We start from the raw sequence: 17,202 nt of genomic DNA, 5'->3' as shown, positions 1-17,202 counted from the left end.
AGCCCTCAGCACTGAAGGATGTTCAAAAACTTCAAACAATGACCAAATTTCACTCCTGAAACAACTTTGGTCAATATATCTGCAGGGTTGTCATTTGTGTAGACCTTCTCTAATATGACGTCTCCATCATCCAACACGTCATGTACAAAGTGGAATCTGACGTCGATGTGCTTCGTGCGCGCATGATAAACCAAATAGATAGCCGACATGCTATCACAATATACCCGAATAGTCTCCTGAGCGATCCCCAAGTCCTCCAATAATCCACGCAACCATAAAGCCTCCTTAATAGCTTCAGTTACTGCCATATACTTTGCCTCTGTAGTAGAGAGAGCCACTATGGACTGAAGCGTACATCGCCAACATACAGGTGCACCTGCTAATGTAAAAGCATAATCTGAAGTAGACCGACGTTTGTCAAGATCTCCAGCATAATCTGAATCTACATATCCAATACAATCCTGCCTATTCTTTTCATCCTTCTGGAATACTAAACCAACATCCACGGTGCATTGAACATACCGTAGAATCCACTTCACGGCCTCCCAATGACCCTTCCTGGGGTTGTGCATGTATCTCGATACCATGCTCACGGCCTGTGATAAATCTGGCCTCGTACACACCATCGCATACATCAAGCTACCTACTGTACTAGCATATGGGACCTTTGACATATAATCTATGTCCTCAACTGAAACAGGTGACTTCAACGCTGAAAGCTTAAAGTGGGAAGCCAATGGTGTGCTAACTGCTTTTGCATTGCCATCAAAGCTGAATTTCTTCAGCATCTTCTGCAAGTAGCTCTTCTGTGTAAGTTTCAAACTCTCTTTCACCCTGTCTCTCTCGATCTCCATAGTAGCTCTTCTGTGTAAGTTTCAAACTCTCTTTCACCCTGTCTCTCTCGATCTCCATACCCAATATCTTCTTTGCCTCTCCAAGATCCTTCATCTCAAATCTCCATACCCAATATCTTCTTTGCCTCTCCAAGATCCTTCATCTCAAACTCGGATGACAGCTCATCTTACAACTTTTGAATAGCCGAAGAATTCCTGGAAGCAATAAGCATATCCTCAACATATAAAAGCAAATATATGTGCTCACCATCATGTAGCTTGTGCATATAAACACATGGGTCATATAGGCTCCTCGTGTACCCTCGGCCAATCATAAAGCCGTCGAATCTCTTATACCACTGTCTTGGTGACTGCTTCAAACCATAAAGAGACTTCTTCAGCTTACAAACCAAATCTTCCTTTCCTGTAGCTTTGAAATCCTGGGGTTGTGTCATGTAGATCTCCTCATCTAAATCACCATGTAGAAAGGCTGTCTTCACATCCATCTGGACCAAATCCAAATCCAACTGTGCCACCAACGCCAATAAAATCCGTAAAGACGAATGCTTCACAACGGGTGAAAAATACCTCGTTATAATTAATGCCCTCAAGCTGTGCATATCCCTTGGCAACCAATCTGGCTTTGAACCTTTTGTCCCCAATAGAAGATCCCTCCTTCTTCGCATATACCCACTTGCAACCAATAGCCTTCTTACCCTTAGGTAGAAGTGTAAGTGTCCAAGTATCGCTCTTCTGAAGAGACCGCATCTCCTCCTCTATAGCTTCCCTCAACCTTATCGAATCGGGGCTAGACTCTGCCTCCCTGAATGTGGCTGGAACCATATCATCAACGACCTCCAATGATAATGCATATGTGACCATGACATCATTATACCTAGCTGGCCAACGAATCTCTCTCCTCGGTCTATCTGCTGCAATGGACCCCTGAACATGACCCTGTTCATGAGTCCCATACTGCAATGGACCCCTGAACATGACCCTGTTCATGAGTCCCATAATCCACTGTATCCTCTATCTGCCCGGTTGTCATCTCATCTCCTCCTAGTGTCACCTCTGTAGGAGCCTCAATGGATACAGTGCTCTCTGGAGTGAGTGGAGTCATATCATCCTCCACCTGCTACGATATCTCTCCTATCTGGTCTCCCTCTACCTACTAAGGGGCTCGAGGCCTCATCATGTACGCCTCGTTAAATGTGACATCTCTGCTAATAACTATCTTCTTGTCCTGTGGATCCCATAACTTGAAGCCTTTGACTCCATCTCTAAATCCCACAAAGACTGCTTTCCTCGCTCTCGGATTTAATTTACCATCACTGACATGATAATAAGCTGGACACCCGAATATCCGAAGCGACTCATAGTCACTAGCCACCGAACCAAACCAACGCTCCAAAGGAGTCTTCCCGTCTATCGCAGTGCACGACAACCTTTTCACGAGATGGCTCGCATAAACTAATGCCTCGGCCCAAAAGGATCTAGGCAATCCACTCTGCGTCATCATACACCGCACCTTCTCCAGCAAGGTACGGTTCAATCTCTCAGCCACCCCGTTCTGTTGCAGTGTCTCTCGAACTGTGAAGTGTCTTCTAATGCCGTGATCCCGGTAAAACTGCAGAAATGGATCACTCTTATACTCTCCACCGTTATCTGAACGTAGAGTCTTTACCTTTCTACCTGTCTGCAGCTCTACTTTATTCTTTCACTCCATAAAAATATCAAGGACCTGATGTTTATGCTTCATAGGGTATACCCAATTCCTCCTAGAATAGTCATCAATGAAAGTAACAAAATAGTTGGCCCCACCAAGAGATGTGTTCTTGGAAGGACCCCAAACATCTGTGTAAATGTAATCCAATGTACCTCGGGTATTATGAACAGCGGTGCCAAACTTCACTCTAGTCTTCTTCCCAATTACACAGTGCTCACACAGCTCCATCTTGCAGGTCTTAGCAACTTTTAATAGCCCCTGTTTTACCAATGACTGTAGGGACTTATCACCTGTGTGTCCAAGTCTCATGTGCCATAAGGTGATAGTGTCCTCCTCTGTAGTGATAGAAGCTGCCAGACCCCCTGTAACTGTCTTTCCCTTCAAGTAGTATAGGTTATTTTCCCTGACACCTCGCATCACCACCATAGAACCCTTCGTGACCTTCACTGTAGCATCCTCTAAGATCACTCGATATCCAGCTGCCTCCAAAGTCCCAAGAGAAATGATGTTCTTCGTCAACTACGGTACGAACCTCACTTCCTTCAACTCCCTCACTACACCATCATGCATCCTAATCCGGACTGAACCAATACCACTAATAGGACATACGTGGTCATTACCCATAAGCACGACATCCCCTCTTTCCAGCTCCTCAAAGCTAGAAAACCACTTCCTATTAGGGCAGATGTGATATATAGCTCCCAAATCCATCATCCACTCCGTGGAATCAGCATAGCAAATCGACGGTAATGCAGGGCATGAATAGCCTGAAGAATCTGAATATGAATGCTCACCAATAGCTTTTACAACATTCACTTCTGAAGCTTGTGCAACTTTCTCCTTATTCTTCCCGGCTTTTTCTTTCTACTTTGGGCAGTCAATCTTCCAATGTCCTTCTTCTTTACAATACCGACATTGATTTCTACCAACATTCTTATAGGCACTCCTATTCTTTGACTTTGAGCGGTTGAACTGACGACGATTTGGATCTCGGCCTCGAACTGCTAATGCATCTCCCGATGCCTTCTCGGAGGGTTCACCATTACTCTTCCTCAACTCATAGTTCACCAAAGCTGAGGTCACCTCCTTGTAGCTGACTATAGTTCTTCTATTGATCATAGTGAGAACGAACGTACCATAATCATCTTCGGGCAACGAACACAGAAATAGCATCACCTTGTCTTCATCCTCAACTATAATGTCCACGTTGGCCATATCTGAAAGTAGCTTAGTGAAGTTGTTGACATGATCCCTGATGGAAACTCCCCTCTTCATCTTGAACTGGTAAAATCTCTTCTTCAAGTGAAGCCGATTCTCAACCTCTTCATCTTGAACTGGTAAAATCTCTTCTTCAAGTGAAGCCGATTCTCAATGCTCTTAGTAAGATATTTCTCATTGAGTGTTTCCCACATCTTCTTCACCGACGTCTCGTTCATAACATCATAAATAAGATCCGGCGTCAAGCATGACCTAATAACACCACAAGCTTTACTGTTCATCTTCCTCCAAACCTTATCTTCCATATCTGCGGGTTTTTCTTTTAACTCAAGAGTCTCCTCCAAACTCTGTGCATCCAAGGCATCCATCACCTGATACCTCCACAATCTGAAATTGATCTTGCCGTCGAACTTCGGAACATCAATCTTTGTGTTATTGATGCTCAGACTCTGTATTGCCTTTGTAAGAGACGAACCTGATGTGCTTGCATCTCCCATGTTGTCGATCTTGCTCTGATACCAATTGTTGTGCACGGCGGAAGCTTTTCTTGTGCAACACGAACAATAACTCGAACTAAACCACAACTAATATGCAAACACAACCACAGCAAGAACAAACAATTTACATGGTTCTGTAAGTTGTCTACGTCCACGGGGCAAGGGGGAGGGGGTTCTTACTGTTAGAAATCAGAGAATACAAGTAGAGTTATAAATCTCACCGATCAAACCCTAAAACAAAGCTCTTGATCTCTCACAAGTCTCCCACAATTGGATGCAACAATCATCTCTCAAAGACTACTCAAATTCGTCCTTGTTTAACCCTAACAAAAGAGGTTTAGGGTATATATAACTTAGAAACGAATCGGGTCAAAAACCGAAGCCCAGCTCAGAAATCATCGACGGTCGACCGCGGCGGGCGGCCGCGCAGGTCTCGCGGTTGACCGCGGCGGTCGACCGAACCACAAACCCGAGAGCATAAATCCATTACAGTCATCCACGGCCCAGTAGGCCTGCGTGCACGTTGGCGGTCGACCACGGTGGTCGACCGCCAGTCTGTCTGGCTGGTTCCTTCCTGTTTCCTGTAATTCTTCATAACGGACCAGGACATGATGATGCAACGTAAATTTGTTGTCGTCCTCCCTCCCTGGGTGCAGTGTGTCTAGGATCCTGATCTCGAGGGATCCGATGAGAATAAAAAATCTCTCCTGTCATATCAACATTCAAAAGTAAAGGGATAAGCAAAATGTAACACTCGAAATAAATTTATTGGATGGGTTTATTAACAAAACAAAACTTAAATGCTGGAGGAAAAGAAGCATGTTTAAAAGATGGATGGTGGAACAAATATACCTCCTGCTATGGTCACCCAAGATAGATTCGTCATGCATAAATTAAATTGCAGATATCAGGATGTAGTAGCCTATAGAAATGTATTTAGGTGTCAAACTATTGTGTACAAACGCATTCCTTCCTCAACTATCTTAACATGAGCAAACCTCCCTCAAGTTTGCAGGTTTTGTAGCTAGATAACCCCCCTCAACTTTAAATTTTTGTGAAAATCCCTTGAACTTTTATCACTTAAACCCCATAACTGATATCGATAAGTTGAACCTGTCACATGACAATCATGTGACCTAAAATGACTAAGATGTCCCTTCATCCATAAAAAAATTACCCTAAACTTTTCGGAGGATGAGAGAAAATGAGAGAGAAAGAGAGGAGAGAGTGAAAAAGCATCGTAAATAAATCGTGTCTTTTTTTTACTGGTTGAGAGGTGTATTTAACTGAAATAGACTTTTTCAAATAGCAGCTTTAGAGGAGTCTCCTAAATAGGGCTGAGCATGGTTCGGTCAAACCGAAAAAACCGACCGAACCGACCCGAAAAAATCAGTTTTATGAGTAGGGCGGTTCGGATCGGTTTGAAAACTTTTCAACCCGAATCGATCCGAACCGACCGAATATAGTGTAATATTACCCATTCTGATCTCAAACCTTATCCGACCCATCCCCAAAGAGTTAAAGACTCAAACCCTGAACTCATTTTCTGAATCATTATGGGTTGAAAATAATATTATTATATCAGTATTTAATGCTTCATAATCTCCTACTTTGTTGATATATTTTTTTCTTTAACACAGTTTGTTGTTTGATAAGAAATTTGATGAAGTTAGAACCGATCAAACCGAACCGAACCGCACCGAACCGACTTGCAACAGTTTGGTTCGGTTTTAAATTATAGGCGGTTCGGTTCGGTTGTTTAAATTTTGGTAAAAACCGAACCGCATCGACCGTTGCACACCCCTACTCCAAAAGATGACTAATGATAGAGAGGGTTATTGTGAGACACCCTATAGTTTAGGGGGTTTTCTAAAATTTTTGAAGTCCAAGGAGATATCTACACCACCCCTGAAATTAAGCGGGTTTATTCAATTAAAAATTGCAGAAACTACCCCGAAACATCAAAGAATCATAAATAAAACAGCCCTAAAAATAAATGTAATACATTTAGCTCCATAACAATTTTAAAAATTACAAAAAACAACCCAAACAATGTGAAAGTTATGAAAACACTCCCAAAAACTTAAATTTATGAACAGATACCTGAACAACTAGATATTATAGATAACACCCTTAAAATTAAGAAAATTACATCAGCCCCATAGAAAGTTTGAAAATTAACAAAAATACCACAAAGATCGACAAACAACAAAAACACCCTAAAATATGAAATTTTTCGATCAACATCCACAACAATATGAAATCACAAGGCCATCTAAAAAAATTAGAAAGTTATGAAAAGCTTCTAAATTTTCTAAAATTACAAACAATTCACTGAAAAATATAAAAATTACAATTGATGCTCTAAACATAAAAAAATTCAAACAACCTCCTAGTAAGACCGACAATTATAAATAACCCTCTTAAAATCAAAAAATATCAAAACATTGAGTTTGAAATTGGTTGTATAATTAAAATTCTAGTCATTCCCCAACAATGGAAGTAGAAGTGAATTACACATTTGCAATTCTAGAATTGAAATCCCAGTCATTCCCAAAAGTTGTTTGTATACTTTTTCCAAATGAAAATTTTAAAACCTTAAATTTCAAATTTCATCTTTTGATTACACTTTGTCATATGTGGATTTGGATTTGAAAAGATGTCGTAAAGAAATTGTTACTCCCTTCTTCAGACGCATTACTTAAAATCAGTTCATGTGGCGTATAAGGTGTGTAGCAACTCAAAAGCAACAAAGAACAACATTAGTTAAGGTGCGTAGTTAACTGAAGTGTGACTTTAGCTTTATCTGCTATTCCAAGCACATGAAGCAATATACGCCCTCTTGGCATATCTCTTCCGAGCATTGTTGGACGGCCCTCCAGTAGTGGGACCGCCACTGATCATGTGATCGACCGTTGTGGCTGGGCTCCGGGGGTCGGCTGTCTTGGCGCAGTCGAGGACGAGGTGACCGCGAGCGGGATCTTCTGTTCTCCTTGGCTGGGGCAGCTTCCCTGCGGCCTCGCTGAGAGATGAGGTTCTTCAAATAGCCCATCTCAATCAGGTCCTCAATATCCCTCTTAAGGATACGGCAGTCATTTGTGAGATTGTCGTGATCCTTGTGATAACGGCAAAACTCATTCACGTTACGGTTCTTGGGATTCAACGTCATCTTAGGAGCGGGCTCCTTGAGGTGTCCTTCCTTTTGAACCATGGAGATATATGATACGAGGAAGGAATTGAGGACTGGTCTTGGTGGCTGGTCCCTCTGGCGGTCCCTCCTGTTGGACCGATTGGGATGAGAGTCAACTCTCAGAGAGTCTCTCGGCCACTCCTATCTTGCAGCGGGGCCTCTGGTCGACTCTAGTGTTAGTGCCACTACCGAAGATGCTGCTGGAGTCAACGGGATGGTTGGGATTGCTGGTGCCACTGAAGATGCAGTTACTGAGGTCTCTATGGCCTTGGTTGCCACCTTGTAGGCTCAAGCATCCTCTATGTCCATATACCCGTGAGCCTTGTCCATCAACTGCTCATAGTTGGCGACTGGCTTCTTAGCAAGCGAGTCGGCCAACTCATTGATCTGCAAGCCGGCCACGAGTGCGGACATAGTACTACAATCCCTGGGTTATTAACCTCCAGCCTCTTCGCCTGGAACCTTTTGAAGTAGGCTCAAAGGCTCTCTCTGGGCCCCTGCCTCATCTAGATCAGTACATGAGGGGCTAACTTCTGCTTGGTGTCAGCCAGGAAGTAGTGGATGAACTTCTAACTGAGTTGTTGGAAACCGCTAATGGACTTCTTCTTAAGAGTATTCCTCCAGAGCTTGGCACTCCCTAAAAGAGTGATGGGGAAGTATCGACAAATGACCACTTTCGAAGCTTGGAGCGTGCTCATCATGTCATAATAGTTCTGAGCATGCTCGGAGGGGTCTCCCTTGCCTTTTTACTTCTCCACGTGAGGCATATTGACCTTCTCACATGGGGCATTCATAAGGTCATCTGAGAGAGGGGTGTTCCCCCCGATGGCTTCTATGACCGATCTGTATACCCGATCGTAGTCGGAGGCTCCCATGGTAGTAGAGGGAGCTGAAGAGGCACAATGATAGAGGAGAGTCTTAGAGACCACTCCCATGGTGCAGTCCCCAAAGTGACCTGAGCTTGGACTCTCACTAGTGATCTTCTGATGATGGAGGTGGCATCGACGAGACTCGTCAGCACGAGCCGATCTTGATATGGTCCTACAGGATGAAATGGATAAGACCCATGCTCAGAACCCGACATGTTTTCTCAAAAAAGAAAAATGACCCACGGTGGGCGCCAAACTATTGATGTACTAGTGATCACACAGTCAGTTGTATCCGTGGTTAGATGTGGTTATTGAGTGTTGATGAGGGGCCATTTTCTTCCCTGACTTTATATTTGGTTCTTGTGTTGAGTGGCTAAAGCCTGCACAAGTGGAAACTCGTGAAAGGATAGGGCTTGGTTTCCCCTGTGGTTCCTCCGATGATCAAGTTAGCTGATAAACTTGAGTGGGAAAAAAATAAATAACTGTGAGAGTTCTTGCGTGTACAGTATGTCTACTTAAAGATCAGGTTAAAATCCAAACCAAGATCCAGTTTTTGGTCAGATAAGATTTGTGAACCCCCCTAAAAGATAGAATAGTACCTTCATTTATACCAAGGGTATAAGGGTAGATTGGTTACTTCGGCCGAGTAGAGGATGGCGGTGGTGAAGTGTGGGCTAGCGGCTGTAGGCAATATAAATTACCTTTATCCCTATCAGAGAAGTTCAGAACAAGACTGCTAAAACCTCGTCTGAAATAGCTAAAAAGGGGAAAATGCTGATATCTCTCAAACCGGAAGGAATTTGGCAAAACGAACAGAAGCAAACCAAACCCTATAGGGTCGGTTTGGTTGGCTCCATCTTGTCGAGATAGTCGATTTTCATATATAATTCGTCAAATTCCGACTTACGGTTTGAATGTTATGACCTGTTCTTCGTGGCATGTTCTGAAGCTCGCCTGAAGAGCAAGCTCGCCTGCAAAGGAGTTTAGCTCTCCTGAAGGACTGAAGCTCGCCTACATAAGGCAAGCTCGCCTGCACAGCCTCACCTATAGAGCTCACCTGATAGTTTGAAGCTCGCCTGCATGATCCAGGCTCGTCTGAAGACTTGAAGCTCGCCTGCATGCTTGAAGCTCGCCTGAAGACCATGCTCGCCTAAAGGCTGAAGCTCACCCGAAAAGGGTAAAGTTCACCTGTAAAGAAGTCTGTCTGCAAGGCTAAAGCTCACCTGAAGAGCAAGCTCACCTGAAGAGCAAGCTCACCTCTCAACACTCGGAGCTCACCTGAACTGCCAGCTCGCCTGTTCGCCTACTCGCCCGTATGGTAGAAATTCACACCTACAGAAGATGGCGACCACAGTGGGAGTAACCGTTTCTTCAACCGAAATAGTGGTGACGCAGTTCGATGAAATTGCGGTAGGGACAACTATTGAGTCCCACGTGATCGAGTTTGAAGAGTACTTATCTTCATCCTCTTCTGGCGGCAATGCATCTCGGAAGTGCTACAGAGTTGTGCGTGTGGCCCAACCCCAAGTGGCCGAGGCAACCACGCCGGAGAACTCCGCCCGAGCAAGCACAGAGGGTTCTATCTCCCCCAGGCCCATCACGGCCGAGCTGAATGCAAAGGATGCAGGTTCAAGGGCTACTCGATGGGTCATTGAACGATCCTCGCAGACCCCCATGCAAGAGGAGACGCCAATTCATGTCGGCACGGACCACGCCTTCGCCGTCAACATGAATGCTCCCCTCTCCAAAAGAGCCAAGCAACGACGATGACAAGCACTCGCCCGCCAAAGGACGCAAGCCCTCATCTCCGATGACGTCCTGGATTACTATTCAGACCTGAAGAGATCCAAGCTAAAACACAAAGTTCCCAAAATTGGCGATTTAGTGTTTTCGGCGAGCCTAGCAGTTCAAGCGAGCCCCATGAGCTTCATTCCATGAGCAAGGTTCCTAATTTTGGCGAACCGCTCAAATCAAGCAAACCCACCTACGCATGCGGGCTCTGCTCTTCAGGCGAACCTCCCAAATCTGGTGAGTTTCGCAAATATGGTGAAAGATGTAGTTCAAGCAAACTTCATCAAGTTCGCCTAACGGCCCAACTTCACCCGCAATCCGACCATCGCCAGAAAGGCAAAGCCGCAGCTTGCCCAACAGGCGAGCCTCAACAGGCCGAACCTCGCCAACACATGCGAACTAGCCAACTGATGCCAACTCACCTAATAGGCGGACCTCGCCAGACTGGGCCTCACCGACAAGCTCAAGTATGCCACACAGATGGACCTCAGCAAGATTGCCTAACAACTCAACCTCGACTGCAAGAAGCAGTAGGTCGCCAAAAATGCGAACCTCGCCTGAATGAACAAACGGCTGAACTTCGCCAACAGTCCCAAGCTCACCTGTCTAGGCAAGGTCGCCTGAGTTCAATGCTTGGGAAATTTCCCAGGTGTTCCTATTTGGACTCCCTTGAGTCTCCTCCATTTGAGCGTCAATAGTCTACCGAGGCTCAAGCTCGCATTGAACCTCGCCTAAACGACCAGTCAGCCCGACCTCGCCAGCAGTCGGCTGAAGGTCGCCCAAATGCTCGAGCTCGCCTACAGTCGGCTAGAGCTCACCCATATTCCAGACCTTGCCTATCTCAGCGCGGTCGGTTGGATCCAACACTTAGGGAGTTTCCCAAGTGTCCTCATGTCGGCTCCCTTGAGCCTCCTTCATATGACTTCACGTCTCGTCCTTCCGACACTGGGGGTTGCCACTATCGACCTACATGGGGTCTCTGTAGGCGTATAAAATTGCTTATAGATCCCTTAGCACAGCTGAGCACAAACCGACGAACCAACGAGGCGACGAGGTTAACGAATCGCACGCAAACAACGGAATAGATCCACTCGCGTGCGGAATCAAGCTAACGGGTTGAAGAGTCAACGAGTCATCCATCCAAGGGCGGACTCGGACGAATCATGATCGAATCAAGATCAGTTTCGGACTCGAACTCAGAAGTGGATTTACTACCAAATCAGGAATCGGATTTACTGCCAAATCAGGTCAACGATTCAAGTCCGGATAAATCAACCACAGAACCGGATCACGGACTGAACCGAAAACGGAAAACGACGTAAAACCATGCCTAAGGGGGCTCGGCCAAAGTCGAGCCACCTATGGGTGGCTCGGCCAAGAGCCGAGCCACCTATAGGTGGCTCACAAAAGGCAGGAGTTCGAGAGAGAGAAATCAGATCTGAGATCTACACGAAGTAATACTCCGGATCAAAGCTTGGCCTTTGATCCCGAGAACTAAGGGCGATTATTTCCTTGGTGAACTAATCCCCCCCGGCTATTATTTCCTTCGCGAAATAATACCCGTCAAATCGTGTAGATCCGACCGGATCTAGATCGCGCGGTGGTCCACGGATTAACCCCGGCGTCGACAAAGAACCCACACAAGTGAGCGACCGCAAAACAGGAGCTCATGATTCGTTCGAAAGGAAAGTTGTAATCTTTTTCTTTATCGTTGATTTCGTTGTAACCGGATCTAAAAAAGACCGGATCTTTTGTAACCAAAAAGCAATTACTTGAGATAACAATGAATTCAATGAAGGCAATTTTCACAGCGAACAATCTGGCGACCACAGTGGGAGCCACCGATCTCGCTGCCGAGATCGTCACGTCACAGCCGCGGATCTCAATCCTGGTCGAGGAGGAGGTCGAGTATGAATTCGACCAGGCCAAGTTCGAGGAATACCTTTCATCCTCGTCCGGATCTACCTCCCCCCGCAAGTCCAAGAAGTTCTCCTCCAGGAGAAAAGCTCGTTGGTTTGAAGAAGTCCAGAATACCAATGACGCTCTCACCCCAGCTGACGCCAAAGTTGCGTCGGGTGAAGGTCCACCGACCTCCAACGAGGTCAAACCTATTCTTGCTGACGCCTCTACTGTTAAGGGCGTTGTGACTCTCTCAAAGAGAGCCCGCCAGAGGCGACGTCAACGCCATGCACGGCAATTCGCCTCAACAACTGAAGAATGGCAGCGCCTCCAAGCCGCCAACGAACGAATGGATCCGGGTCAAACGGAACCGTTCGACACTTGAAGAGCGGATTCACAAACGCCGCGCGTTACTCGCACAAGCAAAAATTCTTGTGCAGGAGGCCAAGAAATTAGAGAAAGAAAGAGTGGCCAAAAAGCCATTACCAACCCGCCAAGTATGGAGGCCGAAGCAGCCTCCAACAAAAGTTCAACCACCGGCGAATCAACCCAAGTCGCCGGTAATTCCAATAGCTTCTTCGGGAGATTATGCAGAATCGTCCCAAAGGAAGAGATCAGTTTTGGAGCGCCTCGGTCCAATTCCCGACGAGAGAGGCAAAGCTCATGTTCAAGATCGTTTGGGCCCGATGAAGAAGCCCCGGATGACGCAACATGCTGGGGGTCACCGTCACCTCCAACACAGACGGAGTCCGCTACGACGCGGATCTGAAGAATAGGAGAGGCAAACAGCCTCAACAACTGAAGAATGACAGTTCCTCCAAGCCACCAACGAACGAATGGATTTGGGTCAAACGGAACCGTTCGACACTCGAAGAGCGGATTCACAAACGCCGCGCATTGCTTGCACAAGCAAAAATCCTTGTGCAGAAGGCCGAGGAATTGAAGAAAGAAAGAGTGGCCAAGAAGCCGCCATCAACCCGCCAAATGTGGAGGCCGAAGCAGCCTCCAACAAAAGTTCAACCACCGGCGAATCAACCCAAGTCGCCGGTAATTCCAATAGCTTTCTCGCGCCTCGGTCCGATTCCCGACGAGAGAGGCAAAGCTCCTGTTCAAGATCGTTTGGGCCCGATGAAGAAGCCCCGGATGACGCAACATGCTGGGGGTCACCGTCACCTCCAACATGACAAAGAGACCAGGGCAGTCATGCGCACCAACTTGCGCATTGAAGTCCAGGAGCCCGCCGAGAACTCACGCCCAAAAAGGCATGTGTCGAGGCGCGTGACTCTCGAAAGTCCAAAGAAGGTAATTCACCCTCAGAAGGAAACGTTATTGTCTGATGATGATTGCGTTATACCTGAGAAATCGTGCCAACACACGATAGGTGGCTCCGACTTTCAAACGGAAGAGCTGTACTATCGTGCTGGGGGTACGAGCAAAGCCAAAAAGAGAAGTCCTCGAAGGCTAGAAACTCAGTGCCCTTGTTCAAAGCTCATTCGGGCGGTACTGTCTGAATGCAACTGCATCAAGGCAGTCCCCGAGAGAATTTCAGTGTTCGAAAGGCTTAGTACCGAAGCGCCAAAACCAAGGCATAGGCGTTTCCGACGAAGAAGAACGGTGGTTGAAGATGGAGAATTTCCGAGGGTCACCACCAACATGACCAGCAAGGAGACATCGGCACGAGATAATCTTGAGTCGATTCTGAAAGCATCCCGGCCTATGACCCGTCTGCAGTCCGGAACCATCAAGCGAGCAACCTATGGTAGGGTTCGGACAAGACTCCCTTCAGAAGATGAAGAATCTGATGCTGGCTCCGCAGTTGCATCAGATAATACGGTATCCAGCGAGGGACAACCCCGCGAGGCACTTATGATAAGTGCGGAGCAAGTGGCCAAAATGCTTGAAGACGCCTTAGCTAAACAACAAGAAACCTTCAGGTTCGAAATGCAAATGGCCATGCAGAACATGAGAGAAATGCATAACCAACAAATCCAAGCATTGACGAACCAGCAAGGCGAGCGAAGTCGTCGTAACCAGGTTAATCTGGAAGATGAGTACACAAATGCGAATGAGACGCATAATGTCAATAATCCTCCCGTCAATGCAGGGGGTGGTAATGAGAATGCGAATGAGACGCATAATGTCAATAATCCTCCCGTCAATGCAGGGGGTGGTAATGAGAATGCTAGCGAAAGCACAGGTGAAAACTTGAAGATTAAAAATCTCGAGAGCAAAATCAATACGTTGATTTCCGCTCAAGAGATGAAGAAAACATGCATTCCTTGTCCATACCCAAGAGAGTGGGAATTAATCCCATATCTGGCGAAGTTCAACCTAATTAACTTCACGCCGTTTAATGGGATGGGTTCCCCCACTCAACATTTGATTTACTTCAAATCACACCTGGGGGTTATCTCTGGTAATGAGCCTCTGATGGTACGGTCCTTCGTTGGCACTCTTCGTGGAGCCGCTTTCGATTGGTATCGCCGCATCAAGCCAGGAAGCATAAATAGCTGGGACGACATGAAGACCAAATTCCTCGCCAACTTCTTCGACGACGACACAGAGATATCCATTGGGTCGTTGCTTGATGAGAAACAGAAAGACGGGGAATTGGTTGACACCTTCGTCAAGAGGTTCCGGAACAAGGCGATGAACTGTCGGGACCCGATCACCGAGGAATTCATCCTCCAGACTTACCACAACAACCTCGCACTGGACGTGTTGGAAGCAATGAGGACAGCACCGTCCAAGACATGGAAGGATCTGAAGGTCCGAGGAGAGCAAGCCGAGCGATTCCTCAGAAGAAAGAAAGCGGAGAGAGGCCAACAGGCGACGAATGCTCCACGACAGAATTTTGTCCCACGAGGGAAAGGTAAGGCGCATGCTAATGCAGTTGATGCTAATCAAACTTTTCAATTGCAACCTCAGCAACAGCAGCAACAACAAGCACCATAACAACCTCGGGGGCAATGGCAACAACGGCCTCAGAAGCAGAAATCTTCGGAGCCGAGGTTTCCTAAAGTGTACTCCTTCAAGGATGACGAAGTTCCTGGCATCTTTAAGTACCTGTTGGAGAACAACAAAATCCAGCTGCCAGCGATTATGGATCAAGAAGGAGCTAGCAAAGTGACGGACCCGAAGTATTGCGCATACCATAGAGCGGTCCATCACCCTACCAAATCGTGCTACCACCTCAAGGACAAGATCCAGGCGCTAATTGATGTAGGCATCATAACCCCGAAGCCGTCCAAGAATGTTGGAGCAAACGCGGTTTCAATCAGCTTTGGATCAGTGCCCACAGCATGGTTTGAACCAAAACGCATCACCAAAGTGGGAATGAAGACAGTAAACGACGACCCGCATGGACAGCGCCAAAAAGGACTTGTGCCACACACAGCATCCAAGAAGAAGTCCAAAGGGAAAGGGAAGTCTTGCTGCGGAGTCTCTGCTATCCCAGGAGAAGATGACGAAAGAATCCTAGCTTTCTCGCTCTCTGAAGAAGAACAAGAAGTTTTTGCGACCTGAAGCGGAAATGAGTATCACTACAACTATCCACCACCTAGTGAGCAGGGGGTGAATAAACGGGGACCAGCCAAAACTCTCACGAAGATGGGGGTGATTACAAGTCCTACACCGGGCGAAGAGGCTCGACTCCACCACCTAGTGAGCAGGGGGTGAATAAACGGGGACCAGCCAAAACTCTCACGGAGATGGGGGTGATTACGAGTCCTACACCGGGCGCAGAGGCTCAACACCAGCCAGTGAATAAATTGAAGGAGAAGAATCCCCAGGAAGTTTAGAATCCGAAGCAGTCTCGTTTCAGTCGCCCGATTGGAAAGGACAGACTGGAAAGCTCGAAGACTCCGCAAGTCTTCGATATAATGGCTCAACTAGCCAACATTCCAGCACGGATAACGCTGTATGAGTTGCTGCGGTTGTCCAAGGAAACCAGGGAGGCCTTGCAAGAAGCTTTGGCCAATTCAGAGGTGTTTCTGACTCAAATCAAGCCGGTGCCTGAACAGCCAGAACCGCTGAGTCAACAGTGCAACATAGCGACTAAAAACCTTCCCTGCATTACTTTCACCAAAGAGGATATGCAGACGAAGAATTCGAACCACGATCGACCGCTATACTTCATCGGGTACATCGGCTCCAGCAAAGTCAACCGAATCCAAGTGGATCCGGGTTCTGCTGTGAGTATTATGCCGCTTCGCTTGATGCATTTCCTCGGTATTCCAGTTAGCAAGTTGGCATCCACGGGCACTGTTATCTACGGATTCAACACTAGCGGGTCAAGACCTTTGGGTAAAATCCGGGTAAAGTGTCAAATGGGAGATTTGAAGACAGAAGTCACATGTTATGTGATCGATGCTGAAACTTCATATAACTTACTATTGGGTCGGCCTTGGATCCATAGTAATGTTATAATTCCCTCCACACTCCATCAGTGTTTAAAGTATGTCGACACTGATAATAAGGTTAGGACGGTGGTCGCGGATAAGCAACCATTCAAAGGGTATGAGAATTATTTCACTGATTCTCTCCTTTATGGTAACGAATCCGATACTGAATCATCGGCCCATGGCACGGACAGCGGAGAAGAAGCTGATACCGAAGCCGGATTTGATTACAATGGAGGTTATGTTTTAAACGACATTGTACCCTTTGTAATCAACCTTGACGATGAACAATCGTCAGAGGGCAGTTGTAACTGGCAACTTGCCACTAATGAAATAAATAATGATTTAGAGTACTCCCTGTCTCTTGATGATGTGATAAAAGAATTGTACGATAATCCTGATTTGTATATGCTGCTTCGATCGTCCTATGTAACAAAGGAACGCCTCCAGCATTCTTTCGGAACAACCATGGTCGTCCCGAACAAAATGAGAGGCGCAAAAGAGGTGATTTACGGTAAAGGAAAAAGCTCCCCATTACCAGATCATTTCTTAAGCGAAGATGAGGATGATGACAAACCTGGTCGGCATCTATCTAAGTATAGTCCAGAAGCGCGCAAGCTCATGGAAAAGCAGGGATATGATTTCACACTCGGAGAAGGTCTATACTTCGATCGAGGTCCTCGTACTCCAGCCAAAGCGGCATATGTACCAAAAGGGAGACCCGATGATTATTATAAATACGGACGAGGGTTAGGGTATGAATCTTCTTCAGAAGA

Source organism: Asparagus officinalis, chromosome 3 (assembly GCF_001876935.1).
Source record: "Asparagus officinalis chromosome 3, Aspof.V1, whole genome shotgun sequence".
Taxonomy (NCBI): Eukaryota; Viridiplantae; Streptophyta; class Magnoliopsida; order Asparagales; family Asparagaceae; genus Asparagus; species Asparagus officinalis.
Note: the sequence above shows the minus strand (reverse complement) of the source record.